At 47.7% G+C, this 24030-nt stretch overlaps 1 protein-coding gene across 5 annotated transcripts in view; it reads right to left on the minus strand.

Moving 5' to 3' along the window:
* The window catches only part of EML1 (EMAP like 1), a 177808-nt gene that overhangs the window by 96734 nt on the left and 57044 nt on the right, over positions 1–24030 (minus strand). Inside the window, exon 1 of one of the 5 annotated variants that reach the window (XM_027571731.2) lies at positions 14684–14990. The exons of the other annotated variants lie outside the window; for them this stretch is intronic. The gene's annotated coding sequence lies outside the window, so the exon portion shown is untranslated. Of the gene's footprint in view, positions 1–14683; positions 14991–24030 lie in introns of those variants that run through there. 5 annotated transcript variants of the gene reach the window in all.

The following is a 24030-nucleotide window of genomic DNA, read 5'->3' on the forward strand; positions in this document are numbered from 1 at the left end:
GGTCCAGCAGCCTTACGAGCTGTGTTTCCTGGGGCTGCCATAGCGACGTCCCACATCTGGGGAGCTTCAACAATAGAAACATACTTCCTCAGTGTTCTGGAGGCTGGAAGCCCAACATCAAGGTGCTGGTAGGGCTGGTTTCTCCTGAGGCCTCTCCTTTGGTGAGCAGACACCCCCTCGTCCCCGTGTCCTCACATGGTGGTCTCTGTACACATCTGTGCCCCAATCCCCCCCTTATAGGATGCCAGTCATATCGATCAGGGCCCATCCTAAGGACCTCATTGAATCTCAATTACCTCTTTAAAGACCTATTTCCAACTACAGTTGCCTTCTGAGGTGCTGGGGGTTAGGACTTCAACATACAAGGGCATTTACCCAGCACTAGTCCCCACCAGGTCGGGCTGCTCTGCCCGGGTATTTAGAGCCTGCTATGGGGCCCTCTGTGCAGCAGGACCAAGACCACATTCTGCACGGAGGCACTGATTTTGCACCTAATAGTGTATGATGCCTGGCTCCAAATGAATAAAAAACTCACTACATCCGTATCTGGAATCACCTCAAATAGCCTTCTGCAGTGTTCTGAGCCACAATCACATGCTGTTCCTGGTCAATACACAGTGTTTTGTTTCGCGGAACATCTCTGGTCACAACAATGTTTTCACACACCTTCTGTTCCCGACTCACTTTCACTCTTTGGCCTCAGTGTGCATGTCAGCTTTTTTCCCTCCAAAATGCGATCACATTTGTAGCGCTCACAGAATTCTCAAATAAACAGTCATTTTTTTTTTTCTTCTTTGCCCTAAGATGTTTTTCGAGGAGCAGGGCAATGTGACCCTGGGACACCAGCACTGGGCTATGTGGTGGTGGTCTTGCTCCAGTCGGTGAACAAAGGCGAGTGTCCAGGCGTGGTGGGGCACGAGCATTTTCGCAGACTGGTGGGGATCCGGGGAGAGGCCATGGTGCGCTGCTTGCATAAGGATGCTCTGGGCAACTGGATTCGGTGGAGGGAGTGGTCACGACCAGAGCCCCGGCCCTCACTGCTTGCTGCTCAGTACAGCCCCACCACTCAGCTGCGTCCTGTCCCTGCTCAAAATCAATGCAGGCAAGCCCCTTGACAGGCTGCGCACTGCCAGCCCTCGCAAGAACGAATGCTCATGGAAGCGGGCACCGTCACCTGTTACAATTTAACTGTGCCAAGGGCTTTTAGCTGCTGTAGGGACAGATCTCCACTCACTCACCTCAAAGCTGAGAGGCCAGACTGTCAAAAAAGTCATAGCTCCTGTGAACAGAGATGACTCCAAGCTAAAAGAGACTTCATGCCCCATGTTTTCTCTCCAAACATATCCCATCTGACGGTTCCCACCGCCGTCTGCAGGGCAGAATTCTGGAACCTATAAGTGAAAATCCATGGTGCCCTGTACAGGCAAGGGGCTGGCTGGAGCTGGTGATGAATTCAGTAAACTCAGGAGGAGCTCCCAGGAAGGGCTCAGCCCTGCTCCAGGTGCTAAGGGTAACAGCTCCCATCCTTCAGGAGCTCAGGAGCTAACAGGGAAAACCACATGAAACCATCAGTCCACAGGCTACAGGGAGTGATGGAACAGAGGTGGACATAAGGACCCAGGGGAACTGGGAGGATCAGAGACATGGTACAAAGGGCAGACACTGAAGGCAGGCGCTCAGCTCTGCCGCGTTCTAGCTCTGAGATATTGGCAATTGCTTGATCTCCCTGAGCCTGGGTCTCCTGATTGTAAAGTGTTATATATATTATAAGTGCTCTGTGTTACAGAGAAGAGTGAAGATTAGAAACAATGCCTAGTAAAGTCCTGCTAACAAAACACAGCTATTCTTGTTTTAGCCTGGAGCAAGCAGGGAGAGCTTCCTGGAGGAAATGGTGCTGAACACTGAGTGATACAGAGTGACGCCTGGACTACCCAATCCAAATCATTTCAGTCACTTGTTCACTTTCTTCAGGGTACCTACTACTCTAGGAAATTACCTTGCTCACTGATTTGCTTCCTTGCTTGTGGTCCCTCCCCTACTAGGCCATAAGGACCTTTTCCTGTTCTCTTCACTGCTCTTTCTCTAGAGCCTAGACGTGGGCTTGGCATGCTGGAGGCACTCGATAAATACACGCCGGAAGAAACAGCAAACTAACTCTCTTCTAGCACTGTTAGAGCCTGCAGTCTTTCCGCGCACGCTGTTTCATTTGTTTGTACAATGAGCAAGGTGTTGTGATAGGTACTATGTGATCGCTTGATCCAATTTTGCAGATGACAGAAATTCAGGCTCAGACCAGCCTTGTGATGCCAAGACCCATGACCCTCTGCCACACCCCCCGCCACCGGGAAGGGCCCCGGCTCTGATGGCTACGCTGGGACACGGCTCTGGTGAGGCCAGGGCAGGACTGACACCCACGGCAGCCAAGGAGGCCCACGTACGCGGCAGCCGCCGCTGGGAGCCAGGAGCCGGGAGCCAGCACAGGCATGAGATGCAGCTATCCTGCTGGCAGCTCAGTCCCCAGGGCGGCGATTTTATAAAAAGAAATCCAGTTGGTATAAAAAGACACGAGCTACGCATGCGAAGGCAGCCTCCCCCACCACCCCCTGGAACTGACAGGCCTGGCGGTTGGTGAGTCTCAAGCTGGAAAGGCAGAGGGGGGGGCCTTGGTCTTCTTCCCGGAGGAGGTGGCTTCTGGAGGGCCCGGCACTTAGGCAGGCGGGAGCCCAGCCTGTCAATGCTTTGACACTCCGGTGCGAATCCAGAAGACACAGATGGACTGGACCGCTGACAACCAGCATGTCTGGTGGAGCAAACTGGGCCAAGAAGAGGGAGTGTTAATATATGAGGAGGCTAGAGGGAGGTTTCAGCCGGCTGAAAATGGGGACCGAGGAGTGGAAATCAGGAACACGGCTGAACACAGGAGAGCACGGCGGGCTAGCAAGTCACTCCTACGGAGCTTCCTCTGCTGCCAACCTGTGCGGGCAAGTTCAAGTCCAATGCCTCCCATGGGGGACCCGCATCATCACAAAAGGAAAATCAATGACGTCTTAAAGTAAGACAAAGGTGATGGGTTCTGCAAGTCCCCGTCCAAGAGGCGTTGTACCGGGGAGGCTTAGGACAATTGATGTGGAGGGATGAAGACAGGAATCAGAGCATGAAGCAGAGAAGCGGTGGGGAGGGCAGACCTGGCAGGAGCACAACGACCTCACTAAACTATCATTCAAATGACACCTGTGGAAAGTACTTCAAAAATGTCACTGTACCTTCTACATGTAAGAGGTTATTATTGCTGGTGTTAGTCAAACAACTGAGCGTTGTTACATGATTATCCGTTGGTTACCAGGTCCCCCCTTACACACACGCACACACGCACGCACGCACACATATTCTCCTAGACAGCTCCTGCATCTGGTACTCCAAAATACCATTAACGACAGTGCCATGGTCTAAAAAAAAAGTGGAATTTTTTTTTTTGGAAAAAGAACCCTAGAATGATAAGTAGTCCTAACTGTACTGAAGAGACATGTCTGCCCTCTGGTTGGATGCCAGAGCTCCTATTTGCAATCATTTGCAACCACCTCATAGGCTGCAAAATGCCTTTGTTCAAAAAAGAGCAACCCAGTCTCTCATTTCTGCACACCAGGCTGTCTGTCTGCTCCTATTACTCAGTGTTTCGCAGTGATGTGCCATCATCTGAAGCCGCCGCTTCCTCCTGTCCTCCCGATTCACAGCCCTGCTGATCTGGAGTGATCACTGTGGCTCTCTGACCACAGATATGCTTACTGTTAACGGTCTGTGGTTAGCCGCAGAAGTATACCATGGAACACACATAGCAGCACATAGAAATGTAGTTGTCGGTCCTAATCTAAGTGATTTTTAGATCTGCTCCGATTCCATTTCATCATTTGTTGTCACATGGGGGAGAATCTCTTGAGCTGGAAGAGATAAATGTCCCCTTCCTCCTGGCGCAGAAGATAGCAGGTGCAATAAACAGTAAGAGCCCTTAAAAGACCCATGCTAGGGGCGTGTTACCCCGAACAGACCATCTAACCCTAGACTCAGTGTCCTCATCCATACCATAGGGATAATGACCCTATTTCAAGGGGTCACAATGCCGAGACACTCAAGTTTAAAGAGCTTTATATAAAAGCAGGACAGATTTAGAAGCTCATGCAAGAATCCATCCAGCAGTAATGTTAGTTAGCACCCAGCCTCGGCCTCTGCCTGCCAACGATTTTGGGGGATGGTACTTTCCTAAAGCAGGTGGTTCCACAGTTAGGAAGTGCGCCGGCTTTGTAAAAATCACAGCCGAACCCTGCCCCGGGCTCTCTGTGCCTTCCCAGCATGGCCGCCCCCTTTCATGCTCCCCCCATCTCCCTGTTAGCAGTGTGCTTCAGGTCGCTTTCTGGCCGCGGCTGCGACAGGACACCTCAACACAGCTGTTACCCGGAGCTGAACCCAAGCAAACCACGGCTTCGATTCTCAGCCACAGGTCCCGCGGATCCCGCAGATCCTCATCAGATGTTAGGGTAGCCTGTGTGAGTTGCACGGACGAATGAGTTTGCTCATAGGAAGTGCGTTAGGTTCATGGGGAAATGATGAGTCTGTCTCTTTGATCGGACGCTCTCCCTGTCTGTCTGGATATGTGTAGGACTGGTTTGCTAAGAAGTCATTTCAAACTAAAGAGTAAAACCCTGATGCAGAAAGAAAGTCTGGAAAGGTGCTCCTTTCATCCTGGAGAACCCTCTCCCTGCAAGCTGCCCCATCCTGAGCTCTGACAGCTACCCACAAGAACCAAGATGTACAGAAGTTTCCTTCTGAAGGTACCTCTACCGGCAACATGGTGAGCGACTGGCTTTCGATGACGTGTCAGCATTGATCACAGCAAGAGTAACACACCCTACAATTCACTTTCAGTAGACACAAAACTGAGAATAATATATCAATAAAATAAAATACTGTGTTAACCTCCCTCTGCCTTCAAAAGACACAGTGTATAGGCAGAGTTAAAAAGTTCTAAATGAAAACATATTTCAAGAGAGATCAATTTGCACACCCACCTCTAGGTGGTTGCTAAAACCCTTGCGGCCAAGTTGCCTGACTGGCAGACAGCAACACTTACAGCTGGTTCTTCCAGCACAACCCCTCCTGGATGCTGATTTATAGGGGAGCACCTTTAATAGACAGCTGGGGGTTATGAGTGAATTGTCTGTGTGCCACAAGTTTGGAATTAGGAGATTCTTTTGATTCTTCTTTTTTATTTTTTAAGATTTGTTTATCTTAGAGAGAGAGCTTGAGTTGGGGGAGGGGCAGAGGGGCAGGGAGAAGCAGACTCCCCACTGAGTGTGGAGCCCGACGTGGGGCTCGATTCCACAACCCTGACATCAGGGATCTCAGATCATGACCCAAGCCAAAACCAAGAGTTGGATGCCCAACCGACTGAGCCACCCAGGTGCCTCCTTTTGATCTTTAATCCATTTTGATTTTAGAAGTACAGAATCACATTAGAAAAACATTTTTAAATGTAAGGAGAAATGCAAAACAGTAATCATCAGACTGGCTGCCTGGTGCCCAGCCATCGTTCAGGGTGGGCCTGGGCATTGCCAGGGATGCCAAACAGGGAGAGGCTGAGCTGCCCCCTTCCAGACTCCCCCTTCTTCCCACCCATGTCTGCCTCACACCTACTGCTGCGGAGGGAAACCGCTAGAAAATGCTCCTGACCCGACAGGCTACTTTAGCTCTGAGATGAGCATGCATCCCTCCGACCTGCCCCTCCTGACCCGCAATGCCAAGAACCAGACCTCTCCTGAGCCACGCGGGGAAGACGGCATTTCCAACATTACAATTCCCTCTCTGGCCATCAGATGGAATGAAAACCCTAACTTCCAAAACATCATGAGTATAAAGAAAGAAGGGTAAAATGTCTGCAAACTATGAAACCACAGATGGGGGAAAAACCACCCTATTTATAAAAGAAAAATAGTAGGGCTGGGGGAGTAGAAGTGGAATGTAAACTGTAACTGGTATTTCTAATCACCCTTCCCAGACTTAAAGTCTGTGTTTAGTTGAGGAACAAAAATATGTGTTCTATAGGCCATGTTGCTCATAAAGGATCCTGTTCAGCCTGTTACATTAGAAGCATGCTCAGATCATAATGCAGCATTTAGTGGAAGAGCGGCTGATTTTTCCACTTTCTCTCCTCTCTCCTAGAGATGGCAGGACCAGGAAGACCCAGATCTTGGGCTGCCTTCCTCCCTCACCTGCTGACCCGCCCTGACTCCTCTCTGCACTTGAGCCTGTCTCTTCCTGGGTGGTCTCGCCAACTCTTGGGGCTTCAGCCATGTCCTCTGTCCTCTATGGATGATCCTCAATTGATGTCTCTGGCCCAAATCGTCCCTGTTTTCAGACCTGACTCCATTAGCCCACTGATATCTTCACCTGGAGACACAGACACACACATACATGTATATATGTGTGTGTGTGTGTGTGTGTGTGTGTGTGTGTGTGTGTGTGTGTGTGTGTGTGTGTGTGTGTGTGCAGATGAATATAATCCGTGAAGTTAAGGTCGCTGTCTTGCCTGTCATCACCTTCCTTGCTCCCTCACCTCTGAACGCACCACTGACAGCCAGTCATTAATCTACAATCTCAGCATGTCCTTAACTGTTTCCGTAGTTCTTAACCTCAATGTCAAATCAATCGTCAAATCCTGCCCACTCTAAATTTCTCAATATTTAGACTATGAAATAGCTGTTCAATTGTCTATGGATCCCATCTCTGTTATCCCTGCCTGGGGTTGGGTCCTGGGGTTTGCTCTCTGGGCTCCTGGGGGCGCCCCAACTGGCTCACCTACCAACAGTCTTACCAGCTGCCCTCCCATTTGTCATTACATCAGAGTGATGTGACTACCTCACAGCCCCGCCCAAATCCTGTAGCGGTCTCCATGTCTTTGGGATGAAATACTTAGCACTTGGGGTCCAGCTTCTGCATACACTATTGCCCCCCGTGACCCCCGACCCCACCCAGCTCCTGGGCTCCAAGTTCCCCCAAGGACTTCAAACTCTCTCCTGCTTCCAAGCCTTTTCCCAAGCCAGTCAATCTTCGTGGAACCCCTTCCCCTGTTCTTTACCTGGCTTACTTCTACTCTCCAAAGCTCATCAGATCATTGTTATTTCCTCCAAGAAACACCCCTCATCACCACCGCTAGATCCGTGAGCTGTTTGGGTGATTCTTCTCCATATTTGCAAAGCATCCCCTCAGCTGACCGTTATCACCACACTGACCTAACCCCTCTCCATCAGACCGTGATCTCCTTGCAAACAGGGACTGTGACAGTCCTTGTTGGTCTCTCCAGCCCCTAGCACAACACCTGGCACAAAGCCAGCCCTCCGTGGCGGTGCCACGTGAAGAGCTGTTTCCAATACTGAGAATAGTGATTCTAAAAGGAAGGTCCAAGACCCCTGAGAGCCCCGGAGGCCCCTTTATGAAGTCATGAGATCAAAACTATTTTCATCATAATCCCAAGATTTTATCTGCCTTTGTCACTGTGTTCATGTGTGCGGAAGCAGCAGCGGGTAAAACCAGGGGCGCCTTGGCCCAATCGAGGTGGTGGCACCAGGTCACTGGGCTCTTTGCTGCCACTTAGAGTAAAAATACCAAGTGCATGCAGGGATGTCTTTGCTGGAGCTGCAAACAATAGTAATTTTATTAAAGCTCACCCCCTTAAGAACATGTCTCTTTAATATTCTGAGTGACAAACGGCAAGTACATACAAAGCACTTTTGCTACATTGACCAAAGTACGCTGGTTGTCTTGAGGCAAAGCTCTGTGCACCCGAGCTAGGACCTTTCTTCAGGAACCAGCATTTCCACCTGCAGGAGCAGCTGAGAGACAGTGTGCCTAATTGGACGTAAGTGTTTGGAATCATTTTCTCAAAAATGAGTGGAGTGAGCTTGTCGCTTCAAGAATGACAATTGATAGTATTTTTTGCCAACGATAAAAATTGGAGCTTTCGAGAACAAGACAGAACTTTGGAAAATTTGTACCAGTGTCTGTGAACTTGATAACTTCCCAATACTTACAGGCTTTTCTGGAGGTATTGGTGGTGATATTAACCCATGTGATTTTGTTGGTACTATATAATGAGACGTGTCAACATTTGGACCATCAGCACAATCCAGTGCATCAGTATTTTTCGAGTGATCAAAACCACATATAGGTCCAAGGGCCATTCAAATGCCAGATGGACTAAAAGGTGAGACTTCTGACCCCCAGTGTCAAACTGAAGGACCCAGACTGGAAAGGCAGACACATACATCTCCATGACAATGGGCTCCCTCCTTTCCTTAGGAATTGGCTGGTGACTGTGTTTTGTACTTGCATCTGACAACTGCACCATTTCAACCCAGGCTTCCCTCATTTCAAACAAAATCTACAACTTTCAAAGCTGGACCAAACTGAGAGGTGATATGGAGAAAGCCTGGGGAGCAGGAAGCACAGGAACTGGACCCCAGATGTCACCAGGGGCACCCGGTGAGCTGAGCAGAGCATCCAGCATTGGGACCCCCCGTGTCTGTGTCTGCAGGTCCTTAGAGTACTGGCTGCCTACCCAGAGTGCATTGTGGGAATCCAGTAAAACACAGGTAAAGTACTTCCAGTCAGACCTCTGGCCACGGGAGACCCCAGGCCACACTGCACATCTCATCAACAGCATTTGGTATCAGTAATAACCCTCTGAAGGGAGGGGGTGTAAAGATCAATGGGACAAACACGGTATTAGAAAGAAAGAAGAAAAGAAAGAAAAAGAAAAAGAAAGGAAAGAAAGGAAGAAAGGAAGAAAGAAAGAAAGGAAGGAAGGAAGGAAGGAAGAGAGGAAGGAAGGAAGGAAGGAAGGAAGGAAGGAAGGACGAGGGAAAGGCCAGAATGAGGGAAAAGTAAAACAACGTGTCAACCTTTATGCTCTGAAGTATCAGCAGACATCCCACGAGAAGTACTCGCTACACAGGAATCCCCACATTCTCCCTCCTTGAGATCTCTACCTTGCAGGAGCCACCTTTTGCCTCCAAGCAAGTACAAAATGAATTCAGTGAAGTCACAGGGTATAAAATTAACATACGGAGATCTCTTGCATTCCTATACACTAATAATGAAGTAGCAGAAAGAGAAATTAAGAAAATAACACCATTTACAATTGCACCCAAAAGAATAAAATACCTAGGAATAAATTTACCCAAGGAGGCGAAAGGCCTGTACTCTGAAAACTATGTAACACTGACAGAAGAAATTGAAGACAACACAAACAAATGGAAAGCTATTCCATGCCTATGGATCGGGAAAACCAATACTGTTAAAATGTCCATACCACCCAAACTAACGTACAGACTTAATGTAATCCCTCCCAAAGTACCAACAGCCATCTTTCACAAGAGCTAGAACAAATAATCCTAAAATTTGTGTGGAACCCCCAAAGACCCTGAATAGCCAAAGCCATCTTGAAAAAGAAAAGCAGAGCTGGAAGCATCACAAGTCCAGATTTCAAGATATACTACTAAGTTGTAGTCATCAAGACAGTATGGTCCTGGCACAAAAATAGACACATAGAGAACAGAATAGAGAGCCCAGAAATAAATCCATGTTCATATGGTCAATTAATCTACGACAAAGGAGGCAAGAATATCCAATGGGAAAAAGACAATCTCTTTAACAAATGGTGTTGGGAAGACTGGACAGCAACATGCAAAAGAATGCAACTGGAGCACTTTCTTACACCATACACAAAAAGAAACTCAAGATGGATTAAAGACCTAAATGTGAGAGCTGAAACCATGAAATTAATAGAAAACATAGGCACTAATTTCTCAGACATGGGCCATAGCAACTTCTTTCTAGATATGTCTGCTCTGACAAGAGAAATAAAAGCAAAATTAAACTACTGGACTACATTAAAATAAAAAGTTTTCACACAGCTAAAGAAACAGTCAACAAAACAGAAAGGCAACCTGTGGAATGGGAGAATTTGCAAATGACATATCTGACAATGGGTTAATGTCTAAAATATATAAAGAACAGATACAACTCACCTCCCCCCAAAAAATCCAATTAAAAAATAGGCAGAGGACACGAATAGACATTTTTCCAAAGAAAACATTCAGATGGCCAACAGCCATCTGAGCATGAAAAGATGCTCAACATCCCTTATCACCAGGGAAATGCAAATGGAAACCACGATGAAAAAAAAACAACAGCAATGAGATATCACCTCACCTCTGTCAGAATGGCTAAAATCAAAATCAAATCAAAAGTAAGAAACAACAAGTGTTGGTGAGGATGTGGGGGAAAAAACTCAGTATACTGTTGGTGGAAATGCAAACTGGTACAATCACTGTGGAAAACAGTATGGAGGTTTCTCAAAAAGTTAAAAATTGGTCTACCATATCATCTAGTAATTCCACTACTGGGTATTTACCCAAAGAAAACAAAAATACTAATTCAAAAAGATATATGCACCCTATGTTTATAGCAGCATTATTTACAACAGCCAAATTATGGAAGCAGCCCAAGTGTCCATTGCTAGATGAATGGATAAAGAAGATGTGGCATTATAAACACACACACACACACACACACACACACACACACACACACACACACACACACACACTATGGAATGTTACTCAGCCATAAAAAAGAATGAAATCTTGGAGCGCCTGGGTGGCTCAGTCGTTAAGCATCTCCTTCAGCTCAGGTCATGATCCCAGGGCCCTGGGATCGAGCCCCACATCGGGCTCCCTGCTCTGCGGGAAGCCTGCTTCTCCCTCTCCCACTCCCCCTGCTTGTGTTCCGTCTCTCACTGTGTCTCTCTCTCTGTCAAATAAATAAATAAAATCTTTTTTAAAAAAAAGGATGAAATCTTGCCATTTGCAACAGCATGGATGGATCTAGAGGGTATAATGCTAAGTGAAATAAGTCAGTCAGAGAAAGACAAATACCTATGATTTCACTCACACGTGGAGTTTAAGAAACAAATGAACGAAGGAAAAAAGAGACAAAATACAGACCCTTAACTATGGAGAACAAACTGATGATTTCCAGAGGGGAGGTGGGTGCGGGATGGGGGAAATAGGTGAAGGAGATGAAGAATCCGCTTATTGAAATGAGCACTGTGTAATGTATGGAATTACTGAATCACTATATTGTATACCTGAAACTAATTAACACTGTATGTTAATTATACTTGAATGAGAAAAAAACCACACAAAAGGCTCATCTCCAGGAGAGAAGCTATTCAAGGGTCACCAACATGGTTTATCTTTTAAACCATAAAGAAGAGACAGAAGAAAAATCACCAACACCCTAAAAATCCCCTTAGTTTATGAAAACCCAACAAAAAGCAACTCAGACATGTTCCTCCATTGATCACTTGGGAGTTATTCTACGAATCTGTAATTCTGCCATCCAATCAAAACTGTTCTCCCAGACTGCAGAAAGTATTACAAAGAGCTGCTTCAATTTGACTATTGAAAATAAATATCTATTCATTCCCATTTTAACAAAGGCAAACAAAAAGAAACCATTGTTTATAGACGAAAAAGAGATGATTGCAATTTTTCTCTAAAATAAATCAGTGTTAACTACAACACAACAAGGGATGCATCATTACTGCAGTAGAAGATTTTACAGTTTGTTTCTAAAACAAAGCTTCATGGATCTGTTTAAGCACCGGGGAAAATACAAGCTCACAGTTTTCAAAATGAAGAGGCAGTGCCCCAAACCCCAAGCTGTGGGTTGCACAGGAAAGTTCTGGAATCAAACCAACCAGAGTTTGAATGCTGGTTCTGCCACTCCCTTAGCTGTGTGACCTTGAGCCAATTACTCCTCGTTGGGTCTCAGCTGTTCCATCCACAAACCTGAGCTAACTCAGCCTGCCCACCACAGGACTGCTGGGAGAGTAGAGAGCACATTGACCTAGCACAGTGTCCAGCCCAAACTCACTGGGAGTTTGGCTCTGCTCGAGTAAGGACCACTGAGACCCGCCTGCTTGATGGACACTCTGCAGGGGAGTAGTTGTGGCCTAGGAATGTGGGAAGAGGCGTCTTCATGGCTGGGAGCTGACTGGTCCACATGCTGTAGGATTCACGGAGGGGGGAAGGGAGGGAGGGAGGGCAGTTGGACGGGCTTCGACAGACGCCATTGGGCTGTGATGCAAGCCTCCCTCCGTGTTCTGTCGAACAGCCTTAACTTGCATTTTAACAAACTCCACTCTTTGCTTTATGACCTATTAATTTAAAAACTGCTTTATAATAAACTTGGTTCCTGTGACCTTCTTTTGGGGTTCTTATTTAAAGGTGAATTTCTGCTGAATCCTTGCAGGTCCTCTCCATCTCTAGGTTTACAGAAAAATGGACAACGGCTCCATGTTCCCTTTGCATTCTTTACCGTGTGGGGGGGAGAACAGTGTGGTCTCTTAGGAGTTACAAGAACAGCAAACACTGCAGAAGGCTACAGGTCCGTGGCCGCCATGGGTCCCCCATGGACCCCAGCCGGCTCCCAGGCTGGCGGTCCGCAGAGCCTCAAAGCCCATCAGCACCTCCATGCTCTGTGCAAAAGGGACTCTGGGTCAGATGTTTCAGAGCATAAACCTAAGCATCCACGTTGTCCAAGGTTTCATTAACTTTAGTTGATAACTTGTTATTGACCTGGATTAGTATAATTATATGCAAAGTTTACTGGGTTTTTTTGTATCTCTATATTTTATTAACAGGTAGTTACTTCTGTCAGTCCTGATAATCTACTAGATTGTCCTTTCTATAACCAAAACCCAGATAAATGTACACGCTACAGCATTTGAATTTTTGCCTTGAAGATTTTTTTTAAAGCAAGCAACTGTTGTATTTTTTTGCCTTAAATCAAAGCCAGTATTTCTCTTGCACGAATCTGTCATTTGTTGCTCGCTCACCGAGAAACATGAAATTGACAGGGTTGGTATTTCAAAGCACACAAAACTGGTTCAGCCATACCCGTAACCCTTTTGCAGGGCATAATAAGACTAATCATCTTTCCTCAAGAAAGGTAGCTAGCGAAGATTCCCGGGCCAAACAGGGCACTTCGTTTCCAAGGGCGGCACCTAATTTATTCAGCCTTGAGGAGAAAGACGTGGGGCTGACAGTGTGGAACGGATTTTTTGGCAGAGTGAATTAGAGATCCTTTGGCTGAAGGGCCCTCTGCCCACTCTCCCCTTGCTAGCAGTAGATCAGGGAAGAGAATCATTACACTTAGAAAAGCTTCATCCCTTCCCTTGCTTTTAAAACCATGTGAGAATGTTTAGCTAAAGAAAAGCAAATTGTAACAAAGCAGTTGGTAACTGAGATGCTAGTCACTGGGAACTCCAAACAAACTATTCGGGGCCTCTATTCAAAGGTTTATATTATTTCCTTGACCCCTGAAACTTTCAGCCACCCTGCCGAGAAGCCTGCGTTCCCCCCACCCCTACTTCAAAAGGGCCCTAAATCTTAACACTCTGAGTCTCGTTGGTATGGAGAAAACCTCTGAGCCAGACAAATTGGTAGAACCCATTGTCTGGGGAGGGAAGAGGGCCATGCACCCTGGGAGTGCATAATCAACCAGAAAGGGTCACGGAGAGGCTCCTAGCAGGGGAGAAACTCCCAGGAACACCTGAATGCTACTTGGTTCTTCCAAAAGACGACTAGGTTCAGACGTTCATTCCCCAGCCTCCCAGTTACTATTTCTAGTTATAGTAGATCAAAAAAGGAATGAATCATCGTGTGGATATTGCCTAAAATCTATATTTTTAGTTAAACAACATTCATTTGATTGACTTTCCCTGGTCTATCCCCAGAGGCTCTGATGTCCTAAAGATATGGCCTAGTGAGTGCCCTCAGGCACATGTGACTAAGGCCGCAGGAGCCCCACACCTGCCAAGGCGCCCCTGACAATGTCAGCAAGCCCAAACCACCAAGATTATTCTCTGCTGTGTAAACTCCAACTCACATTTATCGTTCGCTTAGGAAGCTAGGCAACACTCTTGAGGATGTCAGGAGTAGAGGAGGTGAACCCCACAAGGCATGGGGGGGACACCCCACAGACGTGTCTGCCTGCGGGGGTGGAAAAGCATCACCACCACGCCCCCATCTGGGCAGGGAGAGTGCCAGTTTTCACAAAGCACAACCACACAGACCATTCCACTGGCAGGGATCAGGAAGCCCACTTCATAGCACAGAAAACCGAGGCCCACCGAAGCTGGCAGCTTTGTCCCAGGAATCTGAAAAGAGCCACCACTCCATTTGGCTTGGGCTTTGAAAAGGTGGGTCTCAGAAGGTAGAAACTTGGTCCAAACCAACAAAGAATTGTGGGGGCCTCCGAAGGCGGCCGACCAGGGAAAGCACGAAGCGTGGGGTCTGCAGCTAGAGAGTTGGGTGTCGCTGAACCACGCCACCCTCAGTTCCTCGGCTTATGGAAAAGGCCAGTCCCAGTCCCGCTGCGGAACGGTGTGGGCCCGGGGCGAGGAGCTCCAAACAGTCTACCAGCTGGAGACAGTGAGCAGATGTGAAGTGTCACTGTTACTTTTTGCGAGGCAAGTGCCAGGCCTTGTTAATGGGAGACACACAAATTCCTGAGGATGGAAGCAAGGGAGGCCAGGTGGGAGGGAGGGACACAGCAAAGTCAGTACCTTCTCCCGGAGCTTTGCTTTCTCGGGACAAAAATTCGGCACAAAACCAGGCACAGTTGGCCGCCTGGCTCTGTGGGCACCCGGCTGGCTCTGGAGGACTCTGTGACAGGTGGCTGCCCGATCGTGGCTTTATGGTTCCCTCCAGGGGAACCCTTCACCCACAAACCAGGCTTTCCCCTGCATGTCGGCCAGGCATCAGGCCAGCATCCAGGACAGTGGGGGGACCCGTGCAGAGTCTCAGCAGGAGCCGTCCCGGGGGCACAGGGCCCGCTTGACTATCGGGTCCCACTGGTGCACAACCCCTTCCCCCCTCAAGCCCCCGGGGCCTGATACGCTTCTGAATTCAGATTCTGACTTCAGAATGGAAGCACGGAACACACATCTATTACCCAATAGTCCCAGAAGCCCCCGGGGCAGCATCCATAAAAACACACTCAAAATATAGGAAAGCTGAACTCTCATCTCAAAAGAAATAAATATAAACCATGAAAACCACATGCTTCAATTCAGATGAGCTGTTTTTTTCCTCACCAAGTAATTGCAGAGTAGGCCAAGACTAACTAACAAACGAGTTACCAAAAACACATTTGGTGCTCAGAGCCTTCTGATTTTGAAATCACAGATAAGGGATATAGGCTGACTTAGCAGCTACTCCTCCCTCGGGGCTGCTGCGTGTCAGGGCACCTGAGACAAAGCCCATGCTAGGGGTGGATCTAGCAAACAGGCCAAGCCCCAGCCTGGGCTCCGAGGCACCTGTCCGCGTGCCGGACACACTCCTGGCCACGCGCATAAGGATGGACTACTGTGACATCAGCAGTTTCTCCAACCCTTTAAGAAACATCAGATGGTGATTTCAGGGAGAACAGGAGTTTAAAAAACAAAAAAACAAGCAAGGCCCTCTACCCAGAATGTAGTCCTGAAGAATAAGATCAACGTTCAGTAAATACAATATTTAAGAAGATAAGAAAATTCACTTTTAAGAAAATGCTATGGAAGCCTGTAAATAATCTTCTAACGGCTTATGCGTTATGTATCCAGGTTTCTAAATGTCAGCTTTTCCCAAAGCGGAGTGCATTAATAATTTTCAAGATCCAGCAAAGCAACAACAAAACTTGCAGAATAACAGATGCAATTATCTAGACCATATTTTCTTTTTAAACAGAGTGCTCTGCTAAAGGTAGATTACCAGATGGAAGGAATCGCTGACATGAGGACAAGGAAGAGAAGTACAGCTCCAAGGGCCCTGGACGGAGACCTGTCCTCGGGGCCCGTCCCTCACCCACGTGGCCGTGGGAAGCTGGCGGCACCCATCCGTCTGCCAGGCCCTCTGTAAAATGAGTGTCATGAACAGTATTTCACTCACCTCCGAGTCTACTTGTGAGAAGTAGGTGAGAAACAGGTCTGAAGGAGCTTTTAGAACTCTAAGATACTAGAGAGGAGAGTGTTTTACATTGGGGTTATGTTTTTGGGTCAGTAAAGGGTGTGAAAATCGCATCAAAATTACTCTTGAAAACTCCCTTAGTCCACAGTGCACAGTGTATGGGGTTTTGTGTAAAACTGTCCCATCTCTCCATAAATCCCTCCCATGTTGGACCAGATGACAGTGGTTGGACTCTGTTTAGAGGCCATGGTGAACAGAAATCAGGTAAATAAAACAAAATAAAATTGCGCATATGGTTTTATTCATAGATCTAGTTTTCCACCAACTACGTGCACAATATGTGTCGTCCATGTGTGTTGCAAGTCTGTGCGCTGACCCCATCCCACACTCGTTAAGGGGCTTTGCTACATACAACTGAGCTACCTCACTACTGTAAACAACGAAGAAGCGCTCTTGGTAATACTGAAAAGCTCTTCAGGGTCAGGAAGTCCTCACTTCGCCTTTCGGGATGATTTAAAAATAGCATGGCTCTTTCTAAAATTTTACTCTTTACTTTTCATTCAACAAGCATTTATTAAACATACTCGACGTGCAAAGCACCTTGCAGAGCAAGGGAAGAAAGCGAAGTAGAAAGACAATATAGGGTCCCTGCCCTGAAGGAACTCACTAGCTGGTGGTGAAAACAAAGGCTGGGGAGCTAACCATAATGCAGTGACGGAGTGAACCGCGTGCCAATCAGAGGTGTGTGTATCGTATTCTGGAAGCACAGAGAGGAAAGATGAAGTGGCTCTGGGTAGATGCGGAAGAGTTCACTAGGACACAGTGGGGCCCCAGGATGAACTGCATCTCAGTGTGGGAACAGGAGGGGATAAGGGTGGGTAAAGCACGACCACAGAGCCACGGCAACTCTTGGCACACCGGAGGAACCATGCACACGGTAGGCAGAGGGATGTGCTAAGACCCCAGATCCAACATCGATGGGATGCCTACTTGGCATCAGGAAGCAGGGTAGGTCAACATGGTTGCAACCATCAAGACAGCAGGAGGGCCACACGCACGACTCAACACGAACCTCTCCACTGTAGACCACACTGCTGGACCTCTCACACTGGCCCTCCGCATCGTCCCTCCACTCTTCCGTCCTATCCTCTGCGCTGGGAGGCTGCTGGGGTTGGGGGTGTTGCCACATATGCTCCTTTGTTCTCTGGCTCCCTTTGCGTCTGCCCAGCGGGGCACAGAGCAGCAGATGGGAGGGAGGGAGGACAGTGGGGTCAGGGTGTCCATTCCCCCAGCTTTTTCATAGGTGACAGAATCAAGATTCCAACGCAGACCTGTCCTTCTCCAAAGCCCATGCTCTGAACCTTGGAAAAAGTGATTTGTTGATAGACCACAGAGTTGTCTTGAAAGAGATGCACATAATCTTTTGTGCTAATTCTCAAGAGCGAATGACTCATTTTGCACGTAGGACGCCTCTGCTTGCTTATTTTTTAAAACAGTACTGCAAATGAGATGCTCCAATCAGACAGTCATGTCATAGATTGTGCCAAATGTGTAACAGTGATCTCTAAAAAAGAAAGAAACTCAGGAGATATTCCAAGACTCCCGCCCAGATCCTTCCTAGATCATGGGTCTCACATCTGCTGTTTCCTTTCTTAGGTTCTTAGCTAGTTGTGAGAGAATGCATGCTATTGGTGATCAGAAGGCATATGTCACGGAATTTCTTTAGCAAACATATGCCCCTCATCATTTTTCTAAACTGCTCTAACATTTTTTTCCCACCTCCTCCATTCCTAAGAGAGCATAGACACTTGTGACCCTGCTCTGATTGTCAGAGGGGCCTCTGTTGCTGTTGGATGGGTGTAAGGACAGTTCCGAGCCTGAGCCTTGTTTCTAGAACTCTGCACCGCTCTTCTGGAGCCTGGCCTCATACTGAGGCTAGCTTGGGGGAAAGAACACACTTTTTATTACAGGGATTCCAGAGATAAGCAGCTTAGACTTTACATAGGCTGATCAGAGCTGCTGGATGGCATGTGGGTGTGATCAGGTGACACCCAGCAGGGGCTCTGACAGCCTTGAACTTTGAGGTAATTATCCCACTCTTTATGCTCGGCTTTGAACCCTTAGTTAGACGTTGTTCAGTTTGGGATTCTAGAACTTCATGAAACAATAGTTTTTAAAAGCTTCAGCAAGTGAAATAAGCCAGTTACAAAAGGTCAAATCCTGCATGATTCCACTTACACGAGGTCTGTAGGGTAGTCAAACTCACAGGGACAGAGTGAATGGGGGGCGCCAGGGCTGGGGGTGGGGCAGGGGAGTCTGGCGTTAAGGGAGTTTCAGTCCTGCATGAGCGTTCTGGGGATGGATGGTGGTGACGTCAGTGTGCTCCGCGCTACCCGACTGCAGGCTCCACGTGGTTAAAATGGTGCATTTTATGCTATGTGCGTTTCACCACAATTAAACATTTTTTAAAAGGGTCCTGAGAAAAGCAAGGGAATACTGAGAGTACAAGGGTGCAAGGGCGCCGGAGAAGAACCAAAAGCACCCGAGCTGTTCACAGGAAGACCGCCCAGCGTCACGAAAGCTGGGGACAGCAGTCGCAGGGGCCACTCGGAGAGAATGCTAAAGCTTCCTCGGCAGGCGGTTACCAGACTGAAATGGCTGGCTCTTTGGGTCCGTGCGCAGGTACAGAGGGCCCGCGGTGGGGTCCTCTAGGAGCTGTGGGTCTGGAGGGACGTCAAGGTTTGCAGTGAGACTCAGACAGGAGGCTCGGGGCACTGGGGGAGCTGGCCTCCAGCAGCTCTGAGGTAGGGAGGCTTCCCTAAAGGACGAGGAGCGGTCAGGTGAAGAAGGACGGGGAAGGCACGGCCCCAACATGTGAGGATGCACGTCAAGCAGGCGGCGCCTTCAGACGCTGCTAGAAGAAGCCAGGGTGGCAGAATCCAAGGGCACGTGCGGGGAGAGGAGGCCCCTGGGCCAGGGAAGGCAGCGGGGAGGTGGTTCCAGACCCAGCCCCTGTCCTCTGAGCTATGGGGAACTTCTGTGGGACTTTGAGCAACTCAGAGATAAACGGGATTTCCGCCTCAGAAAGTGCTATGGTGGGATGATGCGAAGGGAAACAGGGGTGAAGACAAGGAAATGTGTCCGGAACCCCCACAGCGAGCCAGTGAAAGGCACACAGGTCTGAGCCGGTATGTGGCCCGTGGCCCCCCCAGAGATGCAAGGCACAGACTGAACCACCCATCTCCTAAGCTCCCTCCGCGTCCATGATCATCCCCACCTCTGACCCATCACTCGCTCATCAAGCATAACTGAGCACTCAGCATGCTGTGGACAGCAGAGCCGAGTGCCTGGGTTCAAATCCCAGCTCTGAAAAGCACAGGCCAGGGGACCTTGAGCAAGTCACCCAGACTTTTGGGCCTCTGCTGCCTCACCAGTCAAAACAGAGATGATAACAGGCATCACCTCAAAGGGGTGTAGTGAGGATTAAGGGGGGGTACCCGTAAAACACTCAGTCTTGGACCACCTGCTCCTGCTTGCTGAGAGCACCACCCCCTTCCCTCTCCTCCCCTGCAGCCCACCCAGTACAACAGGTCCCAGCCCTGCTTCGGAAAGCACAAGCTCCAGTGTGGACATGGCTCTGTGGTGAGAGCTTTATCAGTCAGTACAGGATGTGGTAGGAACACATATTTTTATATAATTAAATTATATCGACTCAATACAAGGCCATTTTCATGGAAGGTGAAGATACCACGCACGGAGCCAGATTTTAGTCTTTGAGAGCACTGGAGTGTGGGCAGTCCTGCTTAATTACTTTCTAAAGGACTAATGTGATGGAGCCATGCTAACAGGTCATTATCTTTATTAGATCTCCCATACGGTCCCTGAGGAGCAGTCTCCATGGCTTATGTGGAATGGTTCGGCATTGCGAGGGACTCCATAACAGATGAAGTACCATCACTCAGTTCTCCTCCTAAGGATTTTCTGCTGTTTATTGCACTATAACTGGGACTAAAAGGCGTAATGATGCTCTAGCATAAGCGAGTCCTAAGTCCACCCAACTGTTTCTCGACTGGAGCATATTTTTCTAAGAATGGTAAAAACTCTTGTTACATAAAACAACTTTTTGGGGGGCTGATTTAACAGCCAAATCTCTTTTAATGTTAAAAATGCTGGTTTTGCCAAGAACTACTTCATTGTGTCAATTACTTCGGCTGAAAATAATGTGTTTTAAGCCTGTTGAACCGCTAAGTGCTTTTTGCAAATGTTTCTCCTTATTGATTCAAGAGCCAGCGTCCGGCTCGAGGCATTCTGTGATGTTTGTGCAGATGAGGCCCGGCTCCTCAAGGTCACACATTCACCTGCTTCTGGCTTTTCCCGATGAGGTCCCCTCGCCTGCAATGCCTTCTCCTTCCGAATGCCTAAGTCCACTGGTTCTTTGATGAGGGGGAAGAGTTAAATGTCACGTGATAGACGCACGTGTGCACACTCGCGTGACGTGTGTTCATACACACATACCGTGTAGCTATACGCATATGTGATGCATAACATATAAACATACATGTTATTTCAAGCATACGGAGAAGTGGCGTGAGTGCTTTCTCCAACCACGATTCAGCATACACCTGTTACATGTGAGCCATTTCGCTGGCGTGTGTGTTTGAGAAGACACTCTGGGATAAGGAGGGTGGTCGCTTATCCCACTCAACCAGTGTTTGGCAGGAGACCCGTTAGGTACCAGGCACTGCTGAAGCATGGACCCTGAGAGGCTCACCAGGAGACTCTGCCCGGAAGGTGGTGACAGCCTAAGGAGAGATGTGAAACTAAGCCGCAGTGACAGGCCTCTGGGATAATCGTGCTAACGGAGATTTATGCTAGATAACCACAAGGCCACCAGGGAAAGACCTCACTCTACTCAGGCAGGTGGGTGCCAGGAGGAGCCAGGAGCTGGCTAAGCCTGCTGGGTGCCCAGGGAGGGAAGGGGGCGCACTAGAGACTTTCAATCAGGAGCCTGTTATGATCAGATCTGTCTTCCAGAAAGAGCATTCCAAAAACGTCACGTTTTTCCTTAGGTGAGCTCATCTGTGCCATGGATTCAGCTGCTATTTACTGATTGCTCTCGAATTTTTTACGCCTACTCCAGACATCTCCCTGGCTCCAGACCCCACAGCCCACAGCCCACTTGGCTCTTCAGTTGGCATGTTCCACAGTCCCTCACACCCACAAGCCACACCGCAACCATCATCTGTCTGCCCATTCTTCTAGCTCCTTCTACCTCTGCAGATGGCACGCAGTCAGATGAGCCAGAAGCCTGGGTGTCCTCCTTGGCTTCCTCCTCTCCCTGTCCCTTGACGACACAAGTCCTGGTGAGGTGGGCCCTAATCACCCAAGTGGAAATCACCACCACTGTCCCCTGGCTTCACACAAAGGACCCCCCCCACCACCGTCCCCTACTCCACTAGCCTCCCCTCCACACTGCAGGGGTGCCCTCTTTCAAAAATCCCTGAAAATCTGGCCACGTCACTCCCTTGCCTCAAAAGCCTCTGCCACATTCTCTCTGCTCCTCAGAATAAGATCAAACGCCTTAATGTGGCCGAGAAGCCCCAGAGACCCTCCCAACTTCATTTCAAGCCACTCTGCCCCTTCGTCTTTCCCCATATGAGGTCTTTCCATTTCCAAAGGTGCTCCCACCCTCTATTTCCTCATCGCTTTCCCTGGTCTGGACTGCTCTTCTCCACCAACCCTGCCCACTACCCGCTCCCCGCCCCCCTGCAGTGTTTGACTTCCACTCATCCTAGAAAGAAACCCCAATACACATCCCTTGAGTCCAGTGCCCTGCAACACTCTACACTGTTCCTTATATTCGTTAGTACCGTCCATCCCCAAGGTCATCAAGTAACTCATCGTTAGGGAAACACTGAATGTCTAGCTCCCGACGGGCAGCTCAGGCTTCCAGAAGGCAAGGGCCACATCGACCATGTGTGTCCTTGGAACACATCCACCCCCATCAGTGTAATAATGAGCACAGTGGATATTCTACTTGTTTAATAAAAAAGGAACACGTTGAAGGGGGCTGAGACTGGAGGCAGAAAGACTAGTTTGGGGCTGCCATTTTCAAAAACACAAATGAAAACCCAGCTGAGAAGTGATGAGCGTCTGAACTGAGCAGAAGGGTTGGGTTATCAGCAGAATCCACCGGGCTGATTGAGACGGGAGGACGGGGCACAGAAAAGTCTACGATGAATCTTAGGGAAATCTAGGGTAGTTTATTAAACCCAGAGAGTTCAAATCTTTTCCAGAAAGCTGGCAGAATAAATACTGCATTTTGAGACATGCAAAAATGTGGTTTTCCACACCAAGAGTATTTTCCAATAAAGATACAACTTTAGAGGAAACAGAATTGGAAGTGCATCTACCTAACTCTTCATTTAAAAAGTAGCACTTTAAAGAAGGCTAAACTGTTTGAAACAGCTATTTCTTTATAGTAAACCAAAGAGGATGTGCACCTGTTGCTGCTCATACCCCAGGACACCCCCAGGCCTGGACTGCTTTCAAACAAATATGCCGCTTCCAGCAGAATATTAAATGTATGTGTTGGGGCGCCTGGGTGGCTCAGATGGTTAAGCGTCTGCCTTCGGCTCAGGTCGTGATCCCAGGGTCCTGGGATCGAGCCCCGCATCGGGCTCCCTGCTTGGCGGGGAACCTGCTTCTCCCTCTCCCTCTACTGTTCCCCCTGCTTGTGCTCTCTCACTCTCTCTATCAAATAAATAAATAAAATCTTTTAAAAAAATGTATGCGTCAAACATCTAGTGAGAAAACTATCAAGCTTCTGGGGGGAGGAGGCTGTATAGATAAATAGTTACATAGCATTTAGAGTTTACAGCATAGTTTTTTGGATTACTAATGTTTCTGCTGGCATTCAAAACATGTTGCTACTATTAGAAACCCTCTGTTAATAAGCTAGGATTCTAAAGATGAATAAAAATATTTTTCCTGAAAGATTTTTCGTAGTACAAAATACCATTGATTTCAAGTCCTTACTAATAAAAAACAATGCTTTAACATAGAATTTTCAACGCCATCATGACTAAGTTTTTCACGCTACCAGTTTTATGGCCTGAACAGACTGTAACACTAGAAACCAAGATGTTATTTCTCTTTCCTTATCCTACCGCCCACTCAACTAAAGTGTGTATTTCTTAAGAGAGTATATGAAAAGGCTTACGCTATCTCAGAAATTAACAATAACTAATTAATGGTTACTTTTTAAACACAGTTTTGTGAATTTTCCACCAAAACGCTTGGGTTTGTTTATAATGTCATAAATGCTTGTGGTTTGGCTATAAAATAAATTCCTTGCTGGGTGGAGTACCAAGTGTACCAAGAAGTTCTCCTTTAGCACGGGTGCTTGCTTTGCACTTTCCATGAAAGCATTTTCTTTTGATTCTGCTATCACAGAAAGCCTAAGTCAGTGCCTGGTCACCACTCGAGAATGCAGAAGAGGTCTGAAAATACGTCATAGTGTTGAGTTCAGATGATTTCCTCACAGGAGCTCCTTGATCCTGTTGCATACCCAACTATGTACCAGCTTGAAAAGTCTAGCATAATCCCCGTTAGGAGAAAGTCACTGGTGTTACAGATGCCAAAAGATGTTCAAGATTTTAAATAAATTATTCTTAATTTTCAAGATATAAACCCCTAGAAATTAAAAAGATCTTCCATTTCAAAAGTAGAAAAAATAAATAGCAGCAGCTCAAAAGATTATAGTGACTGATTTTAAAACGTGACTGGGAGTAGCAGGTACCATAGACTTGACCTGCTATGGTTATTAAAAAGTCACACCTGCAGGAGAAGAAGATCAGGGAACAGGTAAACTACGTAGAGGCTTTAGAAGGAATTTGATAGTCTCTCATGACATCTTCCAAAGGAAGATGGAGAAAAGGCTGCTATCCAGAACCATAATCCTTTA

Source organism: Zalophus californianus, chromosome 6, assembly GCF_009762305.2.
Source record: "Zalophus californianus isolate mZalCal1 chromosome 6, mZalCal1.pri.v2, whole genome shotgun sequence".
Classification (NCBI taxonomy): Eukaryota; Metazoa; Chordata; class Mammalia; order Carnivora; family Otariidae; genus Zalophus; species Zalophus californianus.